Below are 21,096 nucleotides of genomic sequence, written 5' to 3' on the forward strand. Positions count from 1 at the left end.
CACCACAGACGTTTAGATGGTTAGACATTTGTCCTGGGCTTCTTTGGGAGCTGGTAGAAACTCTCTAATCAAGCCATGGCCTGCCACAGGCTTCTCTGAAGGAAGTCCAAGTGCCTGGAGGTACGCACACCCGTGGCTGATCTCAGCACCCTTCTTCAGCAAGGTAGAACGGGCCGGGCCGATCACCCAAAGCCCCTTTGCCATCTGGTGAGTCAATCAACATGTTCCAGTAGAGACTTGAAAACGTGGTAAATTCTAGAAACAGAACACTTGCTAATCCCACCAGGCCAAAATAGGATCACTACCACAGTGTTTTACGTACCTCCCGCCTGTGTGTGATCAAGGACTTGCTGTGAAGTTGGGGCAAGCAATCTTGTTTACAGAAGTGAAAACACTTGGCTTGTTACCTTACCTGACCAAGAGCCCCCACCCCCACCGCCCGCATTCCCCGGAGTTATCTATCCTTGGGTAAATGGGGTTTAGAGTTTGGGGGCATTTTTGTTTTATAGGTCTCTTAAGCACAGTAATTATAACTTAAAACATAACTTTAGCCCTCACAAGGTGTCTGGAAAAAGGGTGTTTCCTGGGAATAATATTACAAACAGAAGGCTAATGCACTGCTCATATTCTGTACCGAATATCCCAGCAGACCCAACAGCCAGTGCAGTTTCTCGAGAGAAAACTTAGGTTTCGAGAGCTTAAATATGCTGCCCAAAGTCACACCCTGACTCCAGAATTTAAAAGCAGGGAGCTTCCCATAAAATCTGAGAGCCTAAATTCAACACTAGGAACCATATAATGGAATTCTATAACTGGCTCTTGCATGTTGTCCTCGTGAGGACCTAAGTTATATCTTAAAATTTAATTACTGTGCTTAAGAGATCTATAAAACAAAAATGCCTCTAATCTCTAAGCCACATTGATCCAAGGATGGGTAACTTCCTGGAATGCTGGAGGCTGTCGGCCATGTAAGATAGCAAGCCCCGTGTTTTCACTTCTGTAAGCAAGGTTGGTTGCCCCAACCGCACAGGAACTGCTTGATCACACACAGGTGGGAGGTGCATAGGCAGGAAATGCAGTAGGTTGTATGCTTGCCCCTCATTGGATGAAGGCAGGAAGGACATGCCCTTGTGGGTTTTACCTTTATAAACACTGGACCCATTTAATTTGCACCCATTCTCTACAAATCCTAGGTATGGACCTGGCCAGTATTTAATAATGCTCACTTCAATTTTGACTTAAAAAATTATGGTAGTGATCTTATTCTCACCAAGTAGGATTAGCATCTTCTGACTCCCAACATGTATGCACACACACACACACACAAATACACATACACACACCTTATTTCAGAGAAAGAACCTAGGAACAAACTGGCCTAGAAGCAAGTTATTACAATTATAGAATGCTTGTAACTGTGAAATGCTATAATGTATGCATGTGTGTGTTTATTTATATTTGTGTGTGTGTATAGTATGTTTGTGTGTATATTTGTATGTGTGTTTGTGAGTATGTATATGTTTGTGTGTATGTATATGCTTGTGTGTGTTTTTGTGTATGTTTGTGTGTGTGGTGTATGTGTGTTTTTGTTAATGTGTGTATTTGTGTGTGTGTGTATTTGTGTATATGTATACATTTGTGTGTGTGTGTGTGTGTGTGTGTATATTTGTGTGTATGCGTATGTTCGACTGGGTGTGTAATGTGTGTATATGTGTGTAATGTGTGTATAATGCGTGTGTGTATATGTGTGTAATGTGTGTATAATGCGTGTGTGATGTATGTGTGTAATGTGTATGTATTTGTGTGTATTTGTGTGTGTAATGTGTGTGTTAGATATATCTGGTTTTTCTTCTCATACTCAACTTTCCATTCTTATATCTATTCCAATTTTGCCTGGAATTGTTCTTGCTAAACCATGGGGGGTTTATTATAATAAAAGCTTCAAAGCAATAAAAAACAAACCAATAGTAAACAGACATTTTAATGGGGTCAATCTAGACAGCTACAGGCAGCTGTGACGACCCCAACAGCGACCCCAACAGCGACTTCCTCTCTCCCTGATTAAGAGACTAGAAGTCAATTGTTAGGTAAACAAGCAAGATCTCAAATGCCCCTCAGCCATCAAGCTGTGTGACTTTGTTTCTGAGCCTAGGCCCTCTAGTTTCTTTTACTGGAATTTGCCCTAAGAGGGGGGAACTACCCAGCAGCTGGGTGAAAACTGCTGTGCAGAAAAGTAAGTGCAAAGAGTTTTTGGAAGTTAGCCTCTAGAGGAACACAGCACCAGGGGTAGTTGGCGAGGAAACACAACCTCAGTCATAACAGAGGAGCTGTGGCTAGCAAGGATTGAGGCAACATTCGCAAACATCCAAGAGAGAGGGTTTGGATGTCCCCAAAATCTAAGGTAAACCATTTACCCCACTTTATTCACACATCACACACACACTCAGCACCACCATATACCCCAGGAATACTCACAATCACCATGAGTCAAATAATAATAAAAAGACATACTGGTTATGGTAGCAAATCCCTGTAACTCAGGGGTTAGAGACAAGGGTACCATGAGTTACAGGCCTTTTCTATAAAGAAATAAATACTGAAAGTACAAGTAGTCTCTAAAAGACCTTGTGGTGTCTTACGATCCCCTGAAGCATATAGTTGCCATTGTGGTTTAGATTAAAAGTCTTAATTCTGGATTCAACAGCATCATCTTCAATCAAGTTAGTAAAATGCACCACCCAGAAGCCAGAGGCCAAGCCGGCCAGTGTCAACCGTGAGAAGCTAATTGGGAAAAAGAGGGGACGATTGAGTTCAATATCTTCCACCTCCCTTTCTGATGACTAATTACTGGGGGCGTCCCTGCGGAGTAGCCCAACCTGGGCAGGGGCTCCCCAGTGGGAGGCCTTGAGGGGCAAACATGCCTACAGACCTTCCTTTGGATTTTCTGATGTTCTATCGCCATCTTCTGGAAGAAAGAACCGAGACTGCATAGGGCATGGGAGCGCCGGAGTCCAGGCCTGAACTCTCAGGAAAGGTAAAGACAATCTTCTAGTCACTGCCTCTACCAGTCATGCTCCTGTTCGGCAGACAGGAAAGCTACCGGGCAAACGTGCGGCATGCGAGCGTGGATGATCACATCAAACCTGAGTAATGAGCCTTCGGACTGGGATCCCCAGAGTTCTGAGTCCTCCATTAGAGAAGAGCCTCACGAGGAGCGAGAACAAGGAAGGCATCGAGAGAGGCCGTAGAAGAGTCATTTCCAGTCTGTCCCAAATAGTCAGCCTCGACTTTGCATTTTAAGTCTCAGAATTTGGCAAAGGAGTTCAAGGGGTTTTAAAACGTCCGTCCTGAGACTAACAGTTTCCCCGGATTAACTCCTCCCTGTCGGACAAGCTTCGAGCTATTCATACGTTTGGCACAAACCAAACGGAATGATTCAGAGCGTGGGCTTTTTATACACACAGTCCTGCCTGTCTTTGTTTCTTAAAGGTTTGATTTATGTAACTAAAAAGGAACCTGGTGTAATATTTTAAAGTACTTGAAGCAAATTCTTCTATGTGATGGGGGACGGGGAGCCATAAAACTGCAGAGTGGGAAGAGGCTCTGTCCACATGCGTCTCAATTCCAGACCCCAGCCATTCTCACCCAAATCAACTCCCGGGGAGATGGTGAAGCATCTCTTTTCTCCAACAGTTCCATCCCCTCCTGACTCACCCTCTTGACTTTACAGACAGTTACAGCTTCCACAAGTCACAGTGTCCCAAGTAGGGTGGGGCTGTAGCTTCCTTTCCAATTACTGACTATGCTTAGTTATTAAAACTCCGTGCAGTACAGAGTGCAAAGGTAATGAGCTCAGAGCCAGAAAGGACCTGCCTCTTGTAAATGATATAAAAGATGCCTGTGCCCGATGGCCTTTTTATTATTAATCTCTTCAACTTCTCAAGAAGGTTTAGGGGCTGGGAGATGGCTCAGTGGTTAAGAGCACTGACTGCTCTTCCAGAGGTCCTGAGTTCAATTCCTAGCAACCACATGGTGGCTCACAACCATCTGTAATGGGATCTGATGCCCTCTCCTGGTGCATCAAGACAGCTACAGTGTACTTATTTATAATAATAAGTAACTCTTTGGGCTGGAGGGAGCAGAGACTGAGTGGGGTTAACCGGAGCGAACAGAGATCCTAAAAAAAAAAGAATTCAATACCCAACAATCACATGAAGGCTCACAACCATCTATACAGCTACAGTGTACTCATATATATATATATATATATATATATATATATATATATATATAATAAATGAAGAAGAAGAAGAAGAAGAAGAAGAAGAAGAGGAGGAGGAGGAGGAAGAGGAGGAGGAGGAGGAAGAGGAGGAGGAGGAGGAAGAGAAGAGGAAGAGGAAGAGGAAGAGGAAGAGGAAGGTTTAGCTTTGCAAAGGCAAAATAAAGGGGCCAGTGAGGTGGCTCAGGGATAAAGATGCTCCCCAGAACCTTCGTGGTGTTGAGAGAGAACACCCAGAGGTTGTCCTCTGACCTCCACATATGTTTGCGCTCTCTTTCTCTCTCTCCCTCTCTCTCTCTCAAAATCAATAAGTAAAGATACTTTCTGAACATAGAAAAGACACATTTTTTTATCTCCCACTTCTACCCAACTTCTGAGGCCCCAGGAACTCTAAATTTGGCCAGTGTAGGCAAGGATTGAATAAAATGAGTACGGTGGCGATACAGCGGTAATATTGCTGGCCACACCCAGGTCTCTCCAGGGCTCGGTCTTTTTAGACGACATCTCAAGGGACAAGCAATCAGCACAGTGACCTGATAACCTGCTAACAGCTGCCACACTGAGCTACTTTCCCAAGGCAGACGGCCAGGCCCACTGGCCTGTTACTGCTACACCTCTAAGCAAGAACACCGCCCACAACATCTAGCAAAGGCTGGGGATGGATTTTGGTATCCCGACCTCCCGGTGAGCTCACATGTCAGAGTCAGAAACTGAGCTTTCGGGGAGCAGTGTTACTGGAGTTATTGGAGTCTGGGGCAGGGGGTAGTGTGGGCCTGTCAATGGCAGGCCAGCTAAGGAGACAGTAATGGTGGAAAGCAGAGAAAGGAGAAGAATCCAGTAGGGGGTGGAGCCAAAGGGTCTGGTAACAGCCCACATCCACATCCCAAGCCCATCCTTGGGGGCGGGATATGTGGATTCATTTTAAACAGAAGACAAGAGGTACACACATTACTAAACTGTCTTGATCTCACTCACATGGTCTGGGCTTCAGTCTCTCTACATGGTGGTCTAACAAATAAATCGTCAGACTGTAAGACATCTCTCCCTGCACGAGTTCCTCCCCTGGTAGGCACCTGACTTCAGCCTTGAATTTTTTTCCCTGGGTGAGATTCCTGGGGAAAGTCAGTTTCTCAGAGTCTACTGTCTCAGTAAGCTGACACCTGCAGGAAGGGACCCAGCATCTCACTAAAACACCTTTATCCTTGCCATGACCAGTACAGTTACAAGAGAGACCTGAAATACTCCCTGGTCAACAACCCAACTAGGATGAATCTTTCCGGTCTTTCCTCTGCTTGGTTACATGCCCCTTTGTCCCCCCACCTCGGGAACATGCTTGCCTGGACATTGCACTTTTAGTCAATCTCATGTTGATGGTGCAGCTATTCACTAGCTGGACATCTGTGTCATTCCTTATCAGTGATCAATCCGTGTAGCTAAGACACCTGACCAAGATGTATAAGGTTGTGTTATTGCCAACAGAGCAATTCTCTCTAACTGACCAGCCGTCTCATTTAAGTGAGATAGGAGAATTCCGGCCCTACAGAGAGACAATTCAAAGGCAAACTGAGCCATTTGACAATGAACGCATCCTCACTGACAAGTTCTCTTCGTGAAATTAATTCCAAAAGTCTGAAAAACCTATCTCACCCTTTTCCTGGAGTCTTCTCGGTCTCTAATGAGTTGGTTTTTGCTCAACTGTCTTCATCCATGCTCCCAGCACAACCGCAGCTTCCAGCGTGCGGAATTGCTTGCAGGCTTCCCTAAATGAGCCAGGCTGTGTCTGTCTCCACAGATCGTGTATGTTCTTGCTTTTATATCAAAGGACTGGTCTACAGAGTGAGTCCCAGGACAGCCAGGGCAACACAGAGAAACCCTGACTCTCTACCAAAATCTAACAGATGTCAGGCCATGAGCTCTGTACACTCAAGGTCTTCCTGGTTTACATAGTGAGAGCTCCAGGAAAAACTTTATCATCATCAAACATATGAATCTAACACAAAACTCATTAATTCTAATATTGTTTAAATACTATTTTTGTTTAATTTACAGGATGGGGATAAACAGTTTGGAAGCTTATTCAGTCAAAGATCAAACAACATTTTCAATTATTGTGTTGCCAGTTCACCTTAAAAGGTCAAAGGGGTGCTGGGGAGAGGGCTCGGGGGTTAAGAACACTTGCTATTCTTGCAGAAGACCCAGGTTTGATTCCCAGCACCCACAGAATGGCTCCCATCCATCTGTAATTCCAGTGCCAGGGGCTTTGACACCCTCTTCGGGCAGGCACCCAGGAGGTAGGCATATAAGTTACATATAAATTAAAATAAACATTTAGAAAACATTCTTAGACTATTACTACTTACACTAACCATGTAGCTATAAATAACCACATCCAAACTTGTAGAAAAGTATACACATGAAAATATTACCAGATACATAAGCCCATGTAGCACTCACAAAAATATATATTTCCAAAGTAACCTTCCAGCATCCTCACATTTAAATAGTTACACACACATAGATGTTTACGTTCATAGTTGAAATAAATGAACTACAGGTTGTTTTAATGAAGCTGATGTTGAATAAAATCATTTCCCCACTCACTGATTTTGTTTTTATTTCCTACTTGTTATAACTTACACTGTTTAAGTGTTTCACTCCTCAAGGTAAGTGATTACAGCAATAGTGCCCTTTTTTGTAAATTTGGTTGGGTTTTACTGGTAAGCATTGGGCTCTTCGCCCAGTGGGTGAACTGAGAAACAGCAGCCTGCAAGTCTTAGGGAACCAAAGTTTCCTAAAACTCAAACAGAAAACCACAAGCAAGTCAGCAAGGAAAGTCACTCTTCCTATACAAGGAAGCACAAGAAAAAGGCAGTAAACATTTAGAAGGTATGCAGGGCTTAAGTTTGAGGTTCTATAATTCCTCTTTGAAATATACTAATCTATCTGAATGGCTAAGATCAAAAATTCAGGTGACAGCAGATGCTGGTGAGGATGTGGAGAAAGAGGAACACTCCTCCATTGTTGGTGGGATTGCAAGCTTGTACAACCACTCTGGAAAGCAGTCTGGCGGTTCCTCAGAAAACTGGACATAGTACTAGGGAGGATCCCGAAACACCTCTCCTGGGCATATATCCAGAAAATGTCCCAACCGGTAAGAAGGACACATGCTCCACTATGTTCATAGCAGCCTTATTTATAATAGCCAGAAGCTGGAAAGAACCCAGATGCCCCTCAACAGAGGAATGGATACAGAAACTGTGGTACATTTACACAATGGAGTACTACTCAGCTATTAAAAAGAATGAGTTTATGAAATTTCTAGGCAAATGGATGGACCTGGAGGGCATCATCCTGAGTGAGGTAACCCAATCACAAAGGAACTCACACAATATGTACTCACTGATAAGCGGATATTAGCCCAGAAACTTAGGATACCCAAGGTATAAGATACAATTTGCAAAACACATGAAACTCAAGAAGAACGAAGACCAAAGTGTGGACACTTTGCCCCTTCTTAGAAATGGGAACAAAACACCCATGGAAGGAGTTACAGAGACAAAATTTGGAGCTGTGACAAAAGGATGGACCATCTAGTGATTGTCATATCCAGGGATCCATCCCATAATCAGCTTCCAAAAGCTGACACCATTGCATACACTAGCAAGATTTTGCTGAAAGGACCCAGATATAGCTGTCTCTTGTGAGACTATGCCTGGGCCTAGCAAACACAGAAGTGGATGCTCACAGTCAGCTATTGGATGGGTCACAGGGCCCCCAATGGAGGAGCTAGAGAAAGTACCCAAGGAGCTAAAGGGAATTGCAACCCTATAGGTGGAACAACAATATGAACTAACCAGTACCCCGGAGCTCTTGTCTCTAGCTGCATATGTATCAAAAGATGGCCTAGTCAGCCATCACTGGAAAGAGAGGCCCTTTGGACTTGCAAACTTTATATGCTCCAGTACAGGGGAACACCAGGGCCAAAAAGGGGGAGTGGGTGGGTAGGGGATTGGGGGGTGGGGTGGGTATGGGGGACTTTTGGGATAGCATTGGAAATGTAAATGAGGAAAATACCTAATTAAAAAAATGTGATTAACAGAAAAAGAGAAAAAAAAAAGAAAAATAAATCAACTTGACAACCCATTGCTATCCACAGCAATAAGGCCAGAGGAGTACCATAGGAAACACCCCTGCAGCTTAATCGATGCTGAGCCCTTGCACATAAGTCAAAGATGCGCTCAAGTTTTCCAAATTAAGAAGAACTGACATCAAGAACTGGCTTGATTTCTAACTTGTTTCACACCCTGTTGCCTGCACTTAGAAAAATAACAATAAATTGTGTTCCTCCAAGAGTACAAACTTAAAAAAAAAAAAGAAATATACTAATCTGAGGAACATTCTGGATGGAGCCCCTGATTTTACAGTTCTTGTTTTTGTTGTTGTTGTTGTTGCTATTGTTTTTGTTGTTTTTTGAATATTTATTTATTATTATATGTAAGTACACTGTAGCTGTCTTCTGACACACCAGAAGGGGGTGTCAGATCTCATTACAGATGGTTGTGAGCCACCGTGTGGTTGCCGGGATTTGAACTCAGGACCTCTGGAAGAGCAGTCAGTGCTCTTAACCGCTGAGCCATCTCTCCAGCCCAGAGCCCCCCCCCCTTTTTTTTAACTGAATAAACGGGCATTCTGTTCCAGGATAGAACATAATAGATCTGAGATGCCTACTCTTTGGGTGAAACATTCCAATCGTAAAAGGGACTTTGTAAAAATGATTTTTGTCTTATGGAATTATAGGCAAATTATAGGGAACCCACATGGTTCCCACACAAAAGCATGTGAGCAGATACACACACACAAACGGAAAACAAATAAAATTATACATATGCAAAAGAAGGTACTCTGAATTGAAAATAAAAATATCCAAGCTAAAATATTTACCCATTTTAAGCAGAGTCGAGAATAACTTCCAGAGAGCAGATCTGGCTCTGATCTCACTAATTATATCTGCACTCACTGAGAGGTAATACTCTTATTAAAAATCAGATCTTCAGAGACAATTCAACTGAAAATGCCGAAAGTTCCCAATTTATAAGCCACAAAGTCCAATTATGGGGATGATAGGCAATTTTATGGAAATTCTACTGGGAAAAAATGCAAAAACACATTGTTTATTCAAAGAAAAGAAGAGTGTGGAGAAGGAGAAACACAGTCACAGTTGCAGAGGCAACACCAAAGGTAGATGTGACTTTTCTTGCTTCTGTGACCAAATACTGACAGGAAGCAGTTTCAGAGAGGGCTTTATATTGGCTACAGTGTGAGTAGACAGGTTCCTCCATCCCAGCAGGAAGGGTGGGTCAACGGGAACACAACTTCAGCTTCTTCGAGGGCATCTGTAGTCAGGGAGAAAAAGTGAAGAAAGCTAGTGCCCAGCTAGTTTTCTTTTTCTCCTCTTCCTCCTCCTCTTTTGTCCTCCTCCTCCACCTTCTCCTTCCCCTCTTCCTCCTCTCCCTTCTCCTCTTCCTCCTTCTCTTCCTCCTCTTCCTTCTCCTCCTCCTCTTTATTCTCTTTCTCCTTCTCTTCCTTCTTTTCCTTCCTCCTCCTCCTGTTCTTCTTCTTCAGTCCAGAGCCCCAGCCCAGGGAGTGATACCACTCATGTTTAAAGAGAGTCATTCTGGCTGGACATGGTGGTGCACGCCTTTAATCCCAGCACTCAGGAGGCAGAGGTAGGTGGATTTCTGAGTTCAAAGCCAGCCTGGTCTACAAAGTGAGTTCCAGGACAGCCAGGGCTATACAGAGAAGCCCTGTCTTGAAAAACCAAAAAAAAAAAAGAGAGAGAGAGAGAGAGAGAGAGAGAGTCATTCTGTCTCAATTAGCCTAATGTAGACAATATCTCACAGACATGCACAGAGACTTTTCTCCCAAGTGATTCTAGACCCTGTTGACAATATAATCTGTTCCAAGTCCACTGTGTGTCAATTTCACCCCCAAACATATTATAGACATAACCTTCCTTCCATCTTCTTCCTCCATGTGTTCATGACTATCTCTTATAATGCAGAGTGCAATCAGTGCCACTTCAAACTCCTATAGTTTTTAGTAGCAAGTCCAGAGTATCTCCTGAGACTCAGGAAATGTGTAACTGTGGCCATCAAGAGTCCTGCCCCTTGCCAGGCAGTGGTGGTGCATGCCTTTAATCCTAGCACTTAGGAGGCAGAGGCAAGCAGATTTCTGAGTTCAAGACCAGCCTGGTCTACAGAGTGAGCTCCAGGACAGCTAGAACTACACAGAGAAACCCTGTCTCGAAAAACCTTAAAAAAAAAAAAAAAAAAAAAGACTCCGCCCCTCTGTCAGAACAACCCCAGTGGCCCTGCCCTAGTGCAATATGGTTTCTGGGACGTCACTGACTAAATGGACTCACCTGGTGCTCTTTCTGTCTTCTGATATCTCCTGTTCCTTTGGGGTGTTGTGTTTTTTGTGTGTGTCTGTGTATATGTGAAGGAGTAATAACACACACTATGTTGTTTGAAAAAGGAGTCTGGTATAGCTGTCCCCAGAAAGGCTCTACCACCCTGACCAATACAGATGCAGATGCTCACAGACAACCATCAAACTGAGCATGGGGACCCCAGTGGAAGAGATAAGGTAGGACTGATGGAACTGAAGGAGATTGCAATCCCATAGGAAGAACAATATCAACTAACTGGACCAACCAGAGTTCACAGGGACTAAACCACCAACCAAAGACTACACATGGAGGAACCCATGGCTCCAGCTGCATATGTAGCAGAGGATGGCCTTACCTGGCATCAATGGGAGGGGAAGCCTTGGTCCTATGGAGGCTCAATGCCCCAGCTTAGGGGAACGCTAGGGCGATGAGATAGGAGTGGGGGGGGGGGAGGATCCTCATAGAGGCAAGAGGAGAAGGTTGGGATGGGGTTTGCAGAGGGGAAATCAGACATTTGAAATGCAAATAAAATAACGAATAAAATAAACAAACAAACAAACAAACAAACTAGGTACTTTTTAAAGGAAAGGAAAGAAAAGGAAAGAAAAGGAAAAAAACGAAACGAAAAAAGAAAATCTACTTTAGTTGGGAGTGATGGCCCAAGCCTTTAATCCCAGTACTCAGGAAGCAGAGGCAAGCACATCTCTGTGAGTTTGAAGCCTGTCTGGGACATCATACACACACACACACACACACACACACACTCACACAATTCAATTATCCTATATGAGAATTGGGGATAATGTTTCTCCCAGATGTCATAGGTTCTCAAACAAAAACCCCAGGGCCAGGTATGGAATTCTCCCTTCAAGTTGTTGGTTGGTGGTTCTCAGTGGCTCCCAAAGCAGTACAAGCTTTTGGTCACTGACCAGAACTTAATTGTAATGACTACCCTATTGCTAAAGACACTATACACTTGAATCATAGTAAGGGATCCTAAGGGCTTTTTCCAGCCCCATACCCTCCATACAGCTTCCCCCTCCCACCTAGGGTCAAGGCTAGGCCAAGTTCCATTCTCCACTCACAGGAACATTCTTGAGTAATAAATTCTCAGAATGTACTGACTGATAGTCGCCTGAACCTCTGGAAAGTCTCAGGTAGAGTTCAAATGCATGTTATGCTTGCTAGTCAATAGATTTAAAGGTCAATAATGCTCAGTCAATACATTTGAACTGTAACCTTGCTGATGTAACCTGTGCCCCTAAAAAGTATAAAAACTGCTTGTAATGGCCATTCAGGGTCACCTTCTCATCACTCGCCTTGAGGGACTGATTGAGGGTTGACCTCAATGTGCCAGAAAATAAACCTCTTGCTTTTGCATCGGTCTGTGTCTTGGTGTCTCACTCGGGGGCATCTTGAGGTATGCATAGCACATGGAGAAATCAAACTGTTTTCAGTCCTGAAGCTTTCTCTTTGTTAGCTATCACAAGTGCTAGAAGATGCCATACAGGCTCTTAGGGGAGGAAAGACATTAGTAGTCATATCTGGCTGTAAGCCCTGTGAATTATAAAAACAAGCCAGTCAAGAAGAACCAACTCATGCAACAGTGGCACAAATGTTACTGGGGTAACTAATCACTTTTTGGCAAGATGAAAGACCCACTCTGATAGGTCTCAAATATGGGACACATGGCTAACTGAGGTGCCTATTTAATGTATCTAAGCAAACCTTGCCACCAGGTTCTCCCAGCATCCCTTAATGCTTACCTGTTACAGGATATGGCTCCCTACCCTAAACTCCTCCTGCCCAGGGCCTGGGCTGTTGTTCTTCAAGCTGCCCTTCCATTTATAATCCAGCCATGTTTGTTACCTGGCCTTTTTGTCTACTCTTTTCCCTCCTGGTTTCCTGGCAATCTAGTGAGATAAAATTTTGGAAGGCAAACTTGGGGGTAGGGACCAGGAGGAGTTGTGGGAGAGGAGTAGATTAGAGGGTGGCTATGATCAAAATACATTGTATATATGCATGGAATTCTCAAAGAATAAGTAAGAATATTAAAAAAAAAAAAAACCTAGCTGGGCAGTGGTGGCACACGCCTTTAATTCCAGCATTTAGGCAGAGGCAGGCGGATTTCTGAGTTCGAGGCCAGCCTGGTCTACAGAGTGAGTTCTAGGACAGCCAGGGCTACACAGAGAAACTGGTCTCAAAAACAAACAAAACAAAACAAAACAAAACAAAACAAAACAAAAAAGTTGCATTCCTTCAACATACCACAGTGTGGAAAAAATTTTCATTCTAAAAGGAAGAAGTCAGGGTATAACTAGTCAAAACAAGACTGAACCCCCAGAAGGCAAATATCAGATCCATTCAGTGTATGGTATCTGGAGCTCAAACTCGATCACCTGGGCTTCAACAGTCTTGGGTAGCTTCAGCTTTAGAGTTCTACTGTCTCGAGCAGACACTGCCTCTCTTGTGATCTGGGCCCACTCCAGGCCTTCAGCTTTCCTCGGTGGATCTCTCGTGATCCTTGGATTTCCAACATTCTGGGTCTCCATTTCAACTTGGGCTTTGCCTTCACAGCTTCATGAAGGGGCCCCTCAGAGCCTCTTTGCAAGGACTCTGACCATGCTGAACATTATCTGACTCCAGAAGCTTTCTGAAGCCTCAGCACAACGCCCCCTAAGGACCCCCATCATTCTGTGCCTTTCATAGTAGCTCTCGTAACTCTCACGTTATGCTATCTTATTGAGATGGAAGGTATCTGGGGCAAGCAACCTCTTTCTATTTTCGAAAGAGTTTGTTGTCAGGGTCTAGATGGTCCATAGTTCCTTTCTCAAGCAGAAACCCTGGCCCAGATGTGGCCAGAATACTGTACTTACACGCTGGGGGAGGAGAGGGTGACAACATACACCTGTGGGTATGACACAAGACAAGACCTACGGCCCCGAAAGGAACATCCTCCGGGGCAAACAGTGCTGCCAGGGCAGGGAAATGCAGAAGAAAGATTCAGATAAGAGGGCCACAGAGAATGTGTGATCAGGCTCTGCTTCTGTATGCTATCTTAGTAGCTAGATAAACAATATGCAAACATCAGTGTGAAAAACAAAACTATTCATGCCTGAATCTACCTTTATCCTCCTTTTCAGGTCCCTGGATACCAATGGCTCTGCTGGCCATGGTAATTTGTACTGTCTCTGTCTGTCCTTCTCCTCTGTCTCTTTCTCTCTGTGTGTCTGTCTCTCTGTGTGTCTGTCTGTCTCTGTGTCTCTGTAGGTCTCTCTCATTTTTTGAGACAGTGTTTCTGTATGTAGGGCTAGACTGTCCTAGAACTCACTCTGTAGACCAGGCTGGCCTTGAACTCCTGTGTGCAGGGATTAAAGGTGTGCACCACCACACCTAGCTCAATGTGTATTCTCACAAGTTAGACCCTTCCTGGATGAGGTCTGGTCCTCAGAGTCCCTTTCTTACTGTCTGCAACTTTAAGGTTGTTCACACACCTTTCCTCATCAAACTTCATTTTTTTTTTCCCAAGGGGAACTGCTCTGAGTTCATGTGTACAACAGTCACATCATGTCCACAGGCGAACGGTTCACAACATTTAAAATTCAGTTTAAAAAATATTGTTTTGAATTTCAAGAAAACGTAAGGTGTTAGTTTTAATTTTTTTGTTTTATTGTTTTATTTTATTGTATTTTGTGTGTGTGGATGTTTTACCTACATGCATGTCTATATACCACATGGTGTCTGCAGCGGTCAGAAGAAAGCACTGGCTCTCCTGGGATTATCGTTAGTATGAGCTGCCATGAAGGTGCTGGGTACTACACTCAGATCCTCATTAAGAGTCACAAGTGCTTGTAACTGCTGAACCTTCTCTCCAGCCCCTAGACTTTACATTTTCAAAATACCTTTTTGTTCTCTTCAATATATGTCTTAATAAGGACCATGAGCAATAGCCACTGCATAGCATAGCCTGAATGCGATGTTATCTTGAAATTTTCTTTTTTTTTTTTTTAAAGATTTATTTATTTATTATATGTAAGTACACTGTAGCTGTCTTCAGACACTCCAGAAGAGGGAGTCAGATCTTGTTACGGATGGTTGTTAGCCACCATGTGGTTGCTGGGATTTGAACTCTGGACCTTCGGAAGAGCAGTCGGGTGCTCTAACCCACTGAGCCATCTCACCAGCCCTTGAAATTTTCATCTGCAAAGAAATTAGCGAAGTAATTTTAAATTAAACCTCACAGAAATTCTCAGACATAGACAGATGGAACCATATTTATTGCAAGAATAACCTCTAGCCCAGTCTTTTTTCCTCTCTAAGGCTGTATGATCCAGGGTTCCTATCGACACTTCCCTAAGCATCCTGGTGCCCGGAAATCCATTACTGCCCGTAACATTCTAGCACTTTCTTAGCCAACTTTCGAGCACTTCCACACTCCATGTTCTATCTCATGCTCTGTTCTCCACGTCTTATATTCTCTGCCTCTCTTGTTACTATCTACAATCAGAGTGAATTTAATGTAATGTGGGTTTATTTTGATTTAGACTTTGATGGGGAAACAGTCTGTTCTAGGAAGCAAGACAGGGTGACAAGGACAGGTGTCCAGCTGGCTACATGGCATCTGCTGTTGGGAAGGGGAGAGTAAAGAATACTTGTTGGGATGGCTTTCTCCTTTTAATGCAGTTCAGGGTCCCAGCCCAGGGAACATCGCTGCTCACATCATATGTAGGTCAAAGGTCTTTTCACTCAGTGAACCTCATGTAGAAAGCATCTCACAGACACATCCAGAGAATTTTCTCCAACGTGATTCCAGACCCTGTCAAGTTGACCATCAATACAAACCATTACACCAACTAACTAGCTAAAATAGGGTTCAGGAATAATTATTATACCTGCATTTTTAAAAAATATTCAGCTCTCCAACATATTTAATAGATTTTGAGAAGTAGTTTTAAATGTTCAACAATGACATAAAACTTGTTGGTTGGTTGGTTGGTTGGTTGGTTGGTTGGTTGGTTGGTTGGTTGGTTGTAATAAAGGTGTAATTCTTTTTTAAATAATTTTTAAAATTTATTTATTTTATCTATATGAGTACACTGTAGCTGTCTTCAGACACCCCAGAAGAGGGCATCAGATCCCATTTCAGATGGTTGTGAGCCACCATATGGTTGCTGGGAATTGAACTCAGGACCTCTGGAAGAGCAGTCAGTGCTCTTAACCGCTGAGCCATCTCTCCAGCCCCAAAGGTGTACTTCAAAACTAAGAATTTCTTTATAATAACTCTTACTAGTTTTAAAGATGTCCCAGTCTGGTTGATAAACTGCTTTTGTGTAAACCCAATCTCAGTGCAGATTTTGTCGCAATATGATAACTAACACCCTGTATTAAGTTTCAATTATTGTGTCTCAAAGCCTAAAAACAGAATTTCCTCTAACTTGTAAGTCCACCTGCCCAAAGACAGATAGCTTCTCAGAATGCTGAGGGCTGTTCTTGTGATTGCCTGTTCTTATACAACTTGAAGAAACTCTTGTTTATGCAAGATCATGGTCACAAAGGTTTGCTTGCTCGAGATAACTAAGATATCTGTTTGCTAAACAGAACACAACCTTCTGATTGCAGGATGTGTGACTGCACATAAACAGAACACAGCCTTATGAATTTCTTGCCTTTGTAACCTCCTAACTAATGTGCCTCAGCACCACAATTTGGGAATCCCAAGTCCCAGGCATAGCCCTGGTGCCAGAATCCAAATAAAATACTCTTCATTGTTGCAATATATTCATGGTCAGAGCGGTGAACTGCTTAGACCCCAGACCTGTAACAGCAGCCTGTGAGTGAGAAGCAGTTGTTGAAATTAGGTCTGGTTCTGCCTCCCAGCTGCCAGGAATGACTCAAACTCAAAATCTATTTACAAATATTTTGGCCAGATAGCAAGGCTCTACTCTGATTAGATGATAACTTGAGATAACCCATTTCTCTTAACCTTCATTCTGCCACATGTCTGGTTACCCGTGCTCAGGTACCACGCATCCATCTGCTCACATCAATCTACTCTTATCTGGGGAGTCTGGTGATACCATGATCCCCTGGACCATGGAGCACAGGATATGGGAGAAGACCAATGGGTGGAGCTGGCAGAGCTGCCAGGTTCCCACCATTATTCCCACCCAGTTCCAGAGCGCCCATCTTATTTCTATCTTCCATACTGGATTTCCATATAAACTGTAATGTGAAAGAAATGGTTTTATAGCTAGAAATAAGTTTGGAAATACAGCTGTGGGGAACAAACTCCTGGACCACGTGAGTTTAGAATGTGAGGACAGGACTTCTCTGCACCATGATTTAATGTTGTGCCCTTAGATTCTAAGAAAGCCTCCCAAATCATGTTTACCAAGTCCCCTGTTCAAAGATCTGCATGTGGAATGACAATCTGATTTCTCAGAAAAAAAAAAAGTTGTTTATTTAGATGGTCCTGTTTTGTTTCAATACAATTTTAAAGGAATTATTTAATTGTGCTATTTTGTGTGTGTGTTAATATGCGCACATGCATCTACAGTGTGTATGTGAAGGACAGATGTTGGATGTTTGTCTTGCTTTTCTGTGTTTGAGACAGGGTCTCTTCTTGTCCATTCTGCATATGCCTGGCTAGCTGGAGAATGAAACAGGCATTCTCCTGTTTCTGCTTCCCATCTCACCGTAGGAGCACAGGAACTGAAGATGTGCACCAGTGTGTGCAGCGGCTGCAGATGTGCACCAGTGTGTGCAGCGGCTGCAGATGTGCACCGGTGTGTGCAGCTTTACATGCATTCTAGACATCCAGACTCAAATCCTCACACTCACACTGTGAGCGCTTTACCTACAGAGCATCTGCCCAGTCCATTATTCCCCACTGACGTGACTCCTAGATGCCTCAGAAGTAAATGTTTGACCATGGCAAGTAATTAGTTCCAAATACAGTGCAGTTTTTTTTCCCTTACTTTTATATCTTTGCTGTTCTCCAGCCTTGTTTGTTTGTTTGCGTGCTTGCTTATCCTGGCTTCTTAAAGTTGTCCAATTTGAAGACAATATGAACTACGAACTCCAAACCCTAAGCAACAAGCATCATGATTGTTAGTGCTATGCAGAGCTCACACGTGCCAGACAACAGTCTGGACTCGTTGTGCATGTTAACTCATTTGAGTCTTGCTAAACTAAATATGGAACAATCTCTCACTTTGTGATTACTGTACTTATTTATAAAATATAGGTGACATCAGAAGACATCTGCTTCCCTTTCTCACCACTATAAGCTTAACTAACAATGTCTATGCTTAAAACTCTTCAAGCAATGAAACAGCCAAAAATAAAGACCAAAAAAAAAAAAAAAAAAAAGAAAAAGAAAAAGAAAAAACTTAGCTCCCAAACACTAAAAATAAAAGCATGAAAAATTAACTCTGATTCTCCACTGTGTACTATAAAAAATTCATCTAAAAAATAATGATGCACAAGAGAGTCATTCTGAAAGTTTTTGGTTGGTTGGTTTGGTTTTTGGAGACAGGGTTTCTATGAGTAGCCCTGGTTGTCCTGGAACTCACTCTGTAGAGCAGGCTGGCCTTGAACTCACGCAGATCCACCCACCTCTGCCTCCTGAATAATGGGATTAAAAGTGTTCACCACCCCCAACCCCTAGCCATACTGAAAATTTTAAAGTAGTGCATAAATGTGAATAAGTGATAATGTGAATGAGAACAAAGGTTAACCCGAGAAAGAGTGGGTCGGAAGTTCTCTGTTGTTTTCTCGTGCTTCTGGTACAACCCACGGGCAAGCCAATCTCCAGCAAAGATCTAGAAGCTGATCACTTCTCAGCACCCATATCTCAACTATTCTGGATGGGGGAACCAGCGCCTCTCACCAGTCCCATCACCACAGGCCTTGTATCAGATATTTTCCTGTTGCTGTGATAAAATACTCTTGACAAAAATCAGATGACAGGGAAAGTTAGACCTACAGTTCCAGAGGGGTCGGTCCATCATGGAGAAGACAGGGCAGCAGGGGTGTGGGTCCAGACCACATGCCACCTTAAGCTTCATAGTTCTCTCTTCATCTCCAAACTATACATCTTTCTCTTTCTGCCGCACTTGCTCTTTTTCATTGTAAAACTAAGAGCAATCAGGAACAATTATTGTACAAACTCAATGATATACTATCTTGAGATTTTTCTTTGCCAAAGACATTAGTTCATTAATTTTTAATTCAGCCTCATACAAATTCTCAGGACATGGGCAGAATGCAGCCAGATCTCTAGCAACCGTATCACAAAACATGCCCCTGAGGCTGGACCCTATAGAGTCCTCGCTTTCCTCTGAAACCTCATGGGTTGGGCCCCTGCTGTCCCTATTTCTCCCAATACCACTAACTTCTAAGCTTGCACAAGAATGAACCCTTAAGCCCTGTCCAGAGCACTCGATGGCTTTTGCAGATCAACGTTTCATAAAACAGTGCAAAGGTTGAGAGTCACACACACAGTCTATCAGGGAAACAGTGATTCTCCACGCCAAGTGCCATACAAGTTACTGTTTTGTCACTGTGATAAAACACACCATCAGAAACCAAGTTCACAACATAAGGGTTTCCTTTGGCTTACAGTTCTGGAGAGAAAGGGCCTATCATGGTGGAGAAGACATTGGGACACGAGGGAGCATATTGTAGGAGCCGGAAGCTAACTGATCATAGTTCATCAGCACACAGGAAACAGAGAGAGAAGAAAGAACAGGAAGTACAACAGGTTACCAATACTCAGGGTCCACTCCAGGGACATATTTCCTCCTTCACCTCCTAAAGGTTTCCTGACTATCCCAAACAGCACCACCAGCCGAGGACCAAGTGTTCAATACACAAGCCTACAGGGGGCATTTCTCATTCAAACCAACACACTCCTAATGAATCTCCCGCTTCCAACTCTTCCTGTGTAGAGAATCCGGAAAGGAGATCTCCCCCGACTTCCTCCATCTCCCCCCACTTCCTCCATCTCCCCTCACTTCCTCCATCTGCTCCCACTTCCTCCATCTCCCCCCACTTCCTCCACTTCCCCCCACTTCCTCCATCTCCCCCCACTTCCTCCATCTCCCCCCACTTCCTCCATCTCCCCCCACTTCCTCCATCTCCCCCCACTTCCTCCATCTCCCCCCACTTCCTCCATCTCCCCTCACTTCCTCCATCTCCCCTCACTTCCTCCATCTCCCCTCACTTCCTCCATCTGCTCCCACTTCCTCCATCTCCCCCACTTCCTCCATCTCCCCCCACTTCCTCCATATCCCCTCATTTCCTCCATCTTCCCTCACTTCCTTCATCTCCCCTCACTTTCTCCATCTCCCCCGCCCCGCCCCCCCCCACTTCCTCCATCTTCTCCGTTGGCTTCCCTGCTGCTCTGAGCACGCTTGCTTGCTTGTTGTCACACCAGAGCCTTTGCTCTTGCTATTTCTCCATCCTCTGAATTGATTAAAATTCTCTTCATCTTCAAAGACGCACCTTCTCTCAATTCTTTGACTTTTTGTCGCCTTATCACTCAGGACATTGTTCTTTTAAGGAGCACTGTGGAGTCTCAACAGTGGTTTTCAACCTGTGGGGTGTGATCCTTTGGGGTCAAACAACGATTTCACAGGGGTCACATATTAGATATCCTGCATATGAGATATTTACATATAATGTATAACAGTGACAAAATTATGGTTATGAAGTAACAATAAAGTGATTTTACGGTTGGGGGGTCACCACAACATGAGAAATCATATTAAAGGTTGCAGCATTAGAAAGGCTGAGAACCACTGCTCTGGGAAGATAGCACCAAGCCTAAGTATTTGCCTCAAAAGCCTAAGGACCCATGTTGGGATTCTTAACACTCATGCAAAAATCTGCACATAAAGCCAGGCAGGGGTGGCACTTGGGAGGCAGAGGCAAGCAGATCTCTGTAAGTGTGAGGCCAGACTGGTCTATGGAGTGAGTTACAGGACAGCCAGAGCATTTATACAGAGAAACAAATGCTGTCTCAAAGCAAACAAACAAACAAACAAACAAAACACCTGGGCACATGGACTCTATGACTCCACCCCGGCTGTGGGGAGGTAGGAAGGAGTGGATATTCAGAGCTCGTTTGCCAGCCAGTCTAGCCAAATTGGGAAGCTTTAGGTCCAGTAGGAGACCCCCTTCCAATCAAAATTGGAGAGTGGGAAAGCCCCACCCAGTGTCAACCTCTGGCCTCCAAACACTTCTGTGTACCCACACATGCATGGTGGCTAGGCAAGTGCTACTTCCCAGGCACACACGAAACAAAAAGTGAAACAGCATCTGCTTCTTCCTCCTCGCTTTAGTTTTCTAAGAACGTATTTCCAAC

This window comes from Mus musculus, chromosome 10 (assembly GCF_000001635.26).
Source record: "Mus musculus strain C57BL/6J chromosome 10, GRCm38.p6 C57BL/6J".
Classification (NCBI taxonomy): Eukaryota; Metazoa; Chordata; class Mammalia; order Rodentia; family Muridae; genus Mus; species Mus musculus.